Below are 8,124 nucleotides of genomic sequence, written 5' to 3' on the forward strand. Positions count from 1 at the left end.
ATGGTTTTCATCTCTGACCTTCATATATCATTTCAGCCAATTTAGTTGGAATTTCCTCGATATTTTTCTCATTACCATTTCTTTCCATCGTACGATTTTCTAAAATTTTATGAAATTGAAATATTTTGAATCATTGAGTTTCTATTTCAATAAGATATCGTGCTTTTTTACATATAAACTGCATCAAATTCTTAAAAGAAACAGGAAAAGATATACTGATATACACATTGGAAAATAAAAATCTATTAAATAAGAAAATATTTAAAATACGAAAATTTCACCAAGCTTCTTTACATTCCAATTACGCTATAACGATTTCTTAATCTTTAAAACAGTGCAGTTCCGATCCATCGATTCCCTCCTTTAAAATTCAGGTTACTGCATCTCGAAAAATGTATCTCGAAAAATAGATCATTGAGCGGAAGAGGCGCGACGCGTTCCATCGGGGTCTAGAGGCGAAGTAATTTTGTGAAATTTCACGATGGTGCGTGCCCTGACCGCGTTTTAGCCTTGGCATTGGAAACTTTCTCCGGCGATCGAACGGTTCCAGCGGTTTTAAGCCCTGTTCTGGTTGATTTGCGACGCCGAAACTCATCGACCCGACCGATGAATGAGAAAACGATCGGAAACGAATTTGCGCCACCGACGTTGCTTACTAATTTTTCTTTTTTTTTTTCTTTTTTCTTTTATTTTGGTTTTTTTACAATTTGTCCTGAAGGACATTTGGTAAAGTGTTATATCTTATTGGTGAAAAAAAAATTAAAATAAAAATAAATATAGCGTGTGGGTGACTACCCCCAGCGGGGTGCCAGCTTCGTTTCTTCCAAGTTATATCTTTTATGGCTTACTAATTAGCGTATGAATCGATCGTTGCACTACAAGCTTAAGCATGAAATATAATATAACGTTTGCTATGTTAATCGCTTTCTGTTTTCACTTTAAGAATTTTTCTATACGATCGATCAACAATTTTTCAGTACAGCTCTGAAATGACATTTTTTCTGGAATTATGCTCTTCTCGCAAATGAAATAGTGCATATGCATCAGCTAGTTAAAATTCTTCTGGTAGAGGCAATAATAACTTATTATTAGTAAGTAATAAATATTAGTACATTTTCGATAACAATTTTAGCTACTTTTTTAATATTCGTAATACTTTTTAAAAAAAACATTTAATTAATGTAATAAAGCATTGGATACTTTATCTAAGGCGAAGCTATTTTGATAGATAAATTTTAGTTTAATGAAAAAGCATTTTTAAATATATACAATTTTTATCCGGATGAAATTTAATTTAGCATTGTCCTGGCAACAATGTGAGATTTGGCTTACATGAATGTTATCTTATAATTCAAATCGTAATACAAAATATTATTATAATTGTATCATCTATAGTTCAGCACAATTATTGAAAATTTTCAATAAAAATATATATGTCCTCTCCAACATTTATTTGATCGTTACTTCAATACTTGTTATTTACTATATAAATAATTGTATAGATTATTAAATAATGAAGAATTTAACTGAAGGAAAAGAAAACAAAAGTAACGTAGAAAAATAGTAATTAACGTTTCAGTAGTGCAACATAGTGTTCAGCAGAGAAAAAGAAATAGGAAAGGACAGTACCGGTGAAAGTACAGACAATACGTACGTTTGTGGAAATACGAACGACGATCACAGGTAGAGATATAAATGAAAGTCCAAAGGCAGCGAGGTCGACTACAATGAAAGCCGTGGTAAAGCCGGAAAATCTGTTGCGCGGCGTCATCAACGCATCAACAATACCAGCAAGTCCTGTCAAAATGGCAACTCCGTCTGCGCACAACTCCAAGCTCTGGCCGGGCGTCAATAGAACTGTGAAGACGAAGGTAATCAAACCTGAGAAACATTAAAATCGATTTATATTATAATGTGTTTTAGCATGATAACAATTAAAATATGATTCAATTAAGTTTTAACAAACTTTTTTCGATAATGATTTTTTAATAAACTGTGACCCGCAACTGTATGAAACCTTTACAAAGCTAACCCGAGGTGATGACCTTGGCAACATGTTAAAAAATATCATTTAATTGCCATACATATATATCCTAGATTTGTTTCAAATTTTACAAATATAATCATGATAAGCGAGTTTGCCATTTATAGCCAATACTAATTAAAAATCCAAAATGTTTCGTATAGCACATATAAGTACAGTAACACACATATATTCTTAAACGTGTCTATAGGTGTGCGAATATTTTTTTGAGCCTGTGTACTTCAACCTGATCATATATGAAATATGAAATAATTTTTCAAATGATTATCCATAAATGTGTCAAAAATAGACTTACCAATAAAGCTTTCGAGCATCAACAAAAGGAAGTAGCACCTATTAGGAAACCACCAGTGGGATCTTGGTTGTTCCTGTTCTCTATTATGAAACATCATATTGATAGATCAATAGGTGCTGTCGCTGATCCGGTTAACACACTCCGTTGAATGCCAATGATCTGTAAATTAAGCAAGCAACAACTATGTTGATATTTATTCAACAGTATCGAAGTTGCGGTAAGAGGAACGTTCGATTTCTACCAAGGGTCACTTATGTCATGGCGTAGTATTTTATTGAAATATACTTTCAGTATAAAACAGTAAAGAACGAGATAGTGAAATCAATTTAGTTTCCATCAGCAGGAAGGAGAAATGATCTCGTATACAGAAAATTATAAGAATAAAATAAATACGTTTGTATGAAGAACATTAAAAAGAAACAAACATGGTAAATGCATTTTCATTAAATTGCTATCTAAAAAGAACTTCAATATAAAATATTAAGTTGCTGCATATGAAATATCTTTTATTTGAAGTTTGGATTTAACGAACTAATATTACCCATTAAATTTTATCCTATTGTCCGTTAACAATATATTACGGAAGAGCAAATTTGTTATATACCACGTATATTCAATGTTAAAAACATTTATGGAAATAAAATCTCATTATTAAAATAACCAGAATATTCGGTTAATTTTCCTGTATGAGCAAGAGTATCGTGGCGGCTGCTAGAAACGTTCTTTAATTTATACAAGCAATTTTTTGATGCACAATTTATTAAAACAGCTAAAATAATTTCATTCGAAGAATTTGTTAATTCTCATAAATCTGGAATAACGAAACTAGTTATATGTATATATATGTATGTATATGTATATATGTATATATGTATATATGTGTACACACACGCGCGCGCGCGCGCGCACGCACACACACACAAAGAAAATCTAAACAGGAAGACAGCATTCGATCAGCTATTCATGTAACTCTTTCAATCAAGTAGGAAAAAGAAATTGGCTTTGCAAATTTATTAGGTGTATTTATCACGCGTAGAAAATGATTTACGTACAAGCGTAAATCTAGCCTAAAATATTTTACACAGATGTTCCATCTAATTAGACGAAAAATCGTTCAAATTATACTTCAAATCATTTTTACATATAATCTAATTGTTAAGCTAAAGCAAAAAAAAAAAAAAGAAAGAAAAAAAAAGAAAGAAGATTGTCCAATCTTGTCGAAGCAATTATGTTTCAAGTCATTTCGCGTAGTTTATTGTCGAACTATGATAAATTATTCATACATAGATACATATCTTTCGCAGAATAATTTATACAGACCTTTTACCAAATTATAAGGAAAATTGTACCAGAACCAAATCCACTATTCTTAAATTACGTTTTTCATTACCGAGGATCCACCAACAATAAATCTTGTCTTTTAAACTCGATAAAGATCTTTCCTCGTTTTAAGAAACTTTCCTCGATTAGCAAACCTGCTATATCTCGAATAACTCACGTGATCTTGTTACTTGGCTTAAACATTTATTAATTATCTACGGTTGTGTTATCTCTACCCTTGAAAATTTTGAAGGTAAATTATTTTCATAAAAATTCACGACAAACTTGTTCCAAATAATATAATAAATGCCTCTTATTCTTCAAAGTTAAACGTATCTGAAAATTGAAATCTTATAGGATTTCTCGATCAAATAAAATCTTTTGATCGCAACGATATCCCTGTTTAATTTTCTAAAGATTCAATTGTACATTTTCCTTCTTCGTACGGTTCATTGAAAATTGCTAATATTAGATCGCAAGAAACATTTTATGAATATGGATTTCTAATTCGAAAAATATTCTTTTCCTATCTAATTTATTATATCGCAAAATCAAATCTTGCAGTACAGAATAACAACTTGTTCAGATCACTTCAAACATGCAATACTTTCTATGTCGGCTTACAAACGTTTTCTACTGTGAATTTATCCCGCTGTCAAAATTAATATACTCTACAGGGTATTATTATTACTTAACAAAAAATTAAAATTATTTTACAAAACTCAATCTAAACTAATTATTAGTGACCAATTAAAATTTCCTTGCAACGATTTCCGTCAGTAATTTTTATATTTCATATAATAACAGCTAAACTAAACCTTCTTATAGTAGTTCACTTAAACAAGAATTTGTCAATTATTAACAACAACTTCATTAACTTCTCAAACCTGTAAATTTCTAGTTTCACAATTCACTAAAAAAATAAATATCATATTTATAACCGAAAAAACTTCGTGCCTGTTGAAATTAACATTTCACACGATGATGATTATCTGATTTAACAAAACATTTCTACCGATAAATTTCTAGTTTCAAAATTCACTAAAAAAATAAATATCATATTTATAACCGAAAAAACTTCGTGCCTGTTGAAATTAACATTTCACAGGACGACGATTATCTGATTTAACAAAATCTTTCTACCGATAAACCTTTTTTTCAATATAATTCACTAGATTATAATAAGCCAACATCTTTTTCTTTCTTATTCAACAGTGTACATAGTTGTTAAAATCAAAATTATAAAAGAAAATCTCTTATCGTTAAACAACCTACAAGTTAGAAGCAAAATTTGACGTGATTTAATTTTTTGGCTTAAAACGTTCCCAACGATCAGAAATCTCTTCTGCTAAAAAAATTTTCTCTTTCAAAACGAGCGACCATTCTACTTGATTTTCTCTGTCAGAACGATCATCCGCCAATCAAATATCATTCGTCGGCAAATTAACTATCGCACGATTCCGTCACCTTCGAACTCAGCCTCGAATAAAATCGCCCGATCTTCACAAACGAATCATTTCTTCGTCAGAAAAATCTCTCACTATCTGAACGACTCGTCGAACGATTCATCAAAAGATGGCAGCGTCAGAAACATTGAAACTGTCGCGGCGCTTGGAAGTTTCGGATTGTCAACTGATAGAAAAAAATCTTTCTTTTTCGAATGTTGGAAAATTGGAAAATTGAATTTTAGCAACGAAATATCGCATTTTAAAACATCGCGCGCTTGTAGGTTGCAGATAAAGTTGCGAAAGGCTCGTGAATATACGTACCAGATAGATGTAGCTGTTCGAAGTTGCTGGTTGATAGGGCCGCAAGGAATCGTAACACGCCTCACTGGTCGAAAGTCACGCATATAATTGCATATAAATGCAAATAAATGCGTATAGATGCGTATAGATGTTGCGGATGCGCCTGGTCCAGATCGCAGTCAGATGCTGAGACCGTGAAGCCAAGGGATGCTTGTGCAATGTGAGAGCTCGACTGGTGGTGATGTTCTTCTATGACCGCCTTCTTCAACACCCAATCGCTGACTGAAGTCGGAGCGTTGTTGGCTCGAAGAGGACAACTCGCAACTGCTGTCTTCTCGCTCGGGATAGCTCGTGACTACAACACTCCACGCACCTTTCTGCGCCCTTTTATACTTTTCCATCAAGGTATAACCCCTGGTGATTGCCCCCCACTATTCCGACCCCCTCTCCGTACAATAGCCGTCGTTCTTTCCACCATGGAACACCCCTAAAATTGCTCAACGACCGATCAGAAATCCTTGCGCGATACGTGGTTCGCTGGCAGCGTGCGCGCGTGTCGAGGGCGGGAACTAAAGGTTTGCGCCTGCTTGCTTTCCATTTTAATTACGCTTGCAAATTAGGCTAAGCATGTCTGTGAGTTCTTTATGTAACTTAAAAACGGAACGCCCTACGCATAACATATATAAATATGTAAAATATTTTTCGTAGAGTACTTGAGATATTTAAACGAAATAAATCGCTATTTTCGTTTCATTTTTTTAATCGAGTACACAAAGATAGGAAATTGCACAAAAATCCGTTTATCCTAATTATTATATATCAAAGCGTGTAGTTTGAGATTAAACGGACATTATTCGGCTCGTTCGATGCGAAACTGATTGATTTGATTCTGTGCTGAAAATTCGCGGCAATTCCTTGGTTTTTAACGATCTATAAGTAAAAATAGAGAAATTGCTTTTTTTAGTTTCTTTTTTAAAGTTTCTTAAAAGTTGCTTGCTCAGGTCAGAGGAGAACGCGTACAAATAATATTATAAATTCTACAATTTGAGGAAATTCTATAATGTGATAAAAATATTTGTACGTTCTAAAATATTAAACTTGCTGCGCTCTTTGAATTTTTGCATCTTTTGTTTAAATGCATAAAAACTTCAACGCACTCAATTTAATTAATCTGATATTAAACATATCAACAATGATTCTTTTATTTTATCTTCAGTCTTACAAACTGATAATGATTAAATGATGGGAAAATGCGACAGAATTGCTAATGATTTAAAAAAGTAGTAGGTAAAACAGATAAAACACGTTATTATACATATTTATAAAGAATTGGAAATCTATAATAAGATCTTCCAAACACAGTCGTTTTAATCAAATTTTGTATTTATCTTAGTTGTACAAAAAATTATATCCCGTCTTCATCGAAGCTATTGCGATTATCGTATTTAAAGATTTCAATATTTTCAATTTTCAATCTTTAATTTATGTTTTAGATCGACCAACTTTGTCGAAAACTTTATCGAGTTATGTAGAAATCTGAACTGCTACGAGAAAAGTAAACTAGAATTCAATGTTGATCTATAGTTATAGCTAAGAAACTTCATTTTTATTGGTACTGATTTTAACATTTACTTTCGTTAAAGGTGACTATAGTCTGTCATTATTCAACGCTAGCTGAATGCGAAGGGTGTAACTCATAGTAAGGAAAAGATTAAGGTCTTAACTCTATGTTCTGATGTATTATGGTTCTAGATGCTAGATGCAGTTGTTCAATGCCATGCATTATTTGTCATCGTGTTCTTTCGAATTAATATATATTATTTTTCTGAAAGCTTTTTCGTTCACGGATTTTTCTAAATTTTCTAAATTCTATATACGTTTCTATATTATTATAAATTTTACGAATCTAACAATCCATATTTATTCAATTGCTTTTAATTAATATGGAGAATCAGTTTCCTTAATAAACTGTATTGTCTGTACAATTTATTTTTGGAATTTAAGTCCGATGACCGATAAATTTTTTCAATTTTTAAATAAGTATTTCATATATTCTTGCATACGATTTGTATTTTCCATGTTTTTCTAAACGAAATTTCCCATAAATGCATAAACATCCATAATCTAGTAATTAATAAATAATATCTTTTAGTATATTAATAATTATATTAATTATCAATTTCCTAATTAAAATTAACTGACTAATCAAAATATAATTAACCTGGCTGAATACCCTGAGCTAATTTTGATTGTTTATTTATTATTTACGTTAAGGGAATAAAATAAAAAACTAAAAGTATAAAATAGAAATAGAAACGTTAATAAAATAAGATAAGAAATGGTGGTTTAGACGATGTGATATGCATGAGAGATACATTTTCTCATGAAAGAATATAGATGTAATATATTGTCAAATAAAATTATTATTACCTATATAAATTAATTGAAACTTGCTTCTCAATCTTTTCTTGTATAAATGTATGTATAAACATTTATTTATTTAGGAGAATCCTTTTTGCTGAGGATCAAGTATCAAATTCAAATAAATAATGATAGTAATAAGTAATGAAAACGGAATTTCAAATATCAAAATAAACAAATTGATCGCAGTACCACTAACAGCACAATTTCTTGAAATTTTATAAAATTGTACAATTTGAGCGAAAGGGGAAATAGCGACGGAGAAAACACTATGCAAATCCTTCAAATTTCCTTTC

General features: G+C 31.3%; 1 long non-coding RNA gene across 1 annotated transcript; it reads right to left on the reverse strand.

Moving 5' to 3' along the window:
• Positions 1 to 1,707: 1,707 nt before the first annotated feature.
• On the reverse strand, positions 1,708 to 7,626 carry LOC132915150 (uncharacterized). Its single transcript, XR_009659789.1, has 3 exons — positions 5,429 to 7,626; positions 2,340 to 2,498; positions 1,708 to 1,881 (listed from the first exon to the last, which is right to left on the reverse strand). It is a non-coding gene; the product is annotated as an uncharacterized LOC132915150 (long non-coding RNA).
• Positions 7,627 to 8,124: the final 498 nt, after the last annotated feature.

Source organism: Bombus pascuorum, chromosome 16 (genome assembly GCF_905332965.1).
Source record: "Bombus pascuorum chromosome 16, iyBomPasc1.1, whole genome shotgun sequence".
NCBI lineage: Eukaryota > Metazoa > Arthropoda > Insecta > Hymenoptera > Apidae > Bombus > Bombus pascuorum.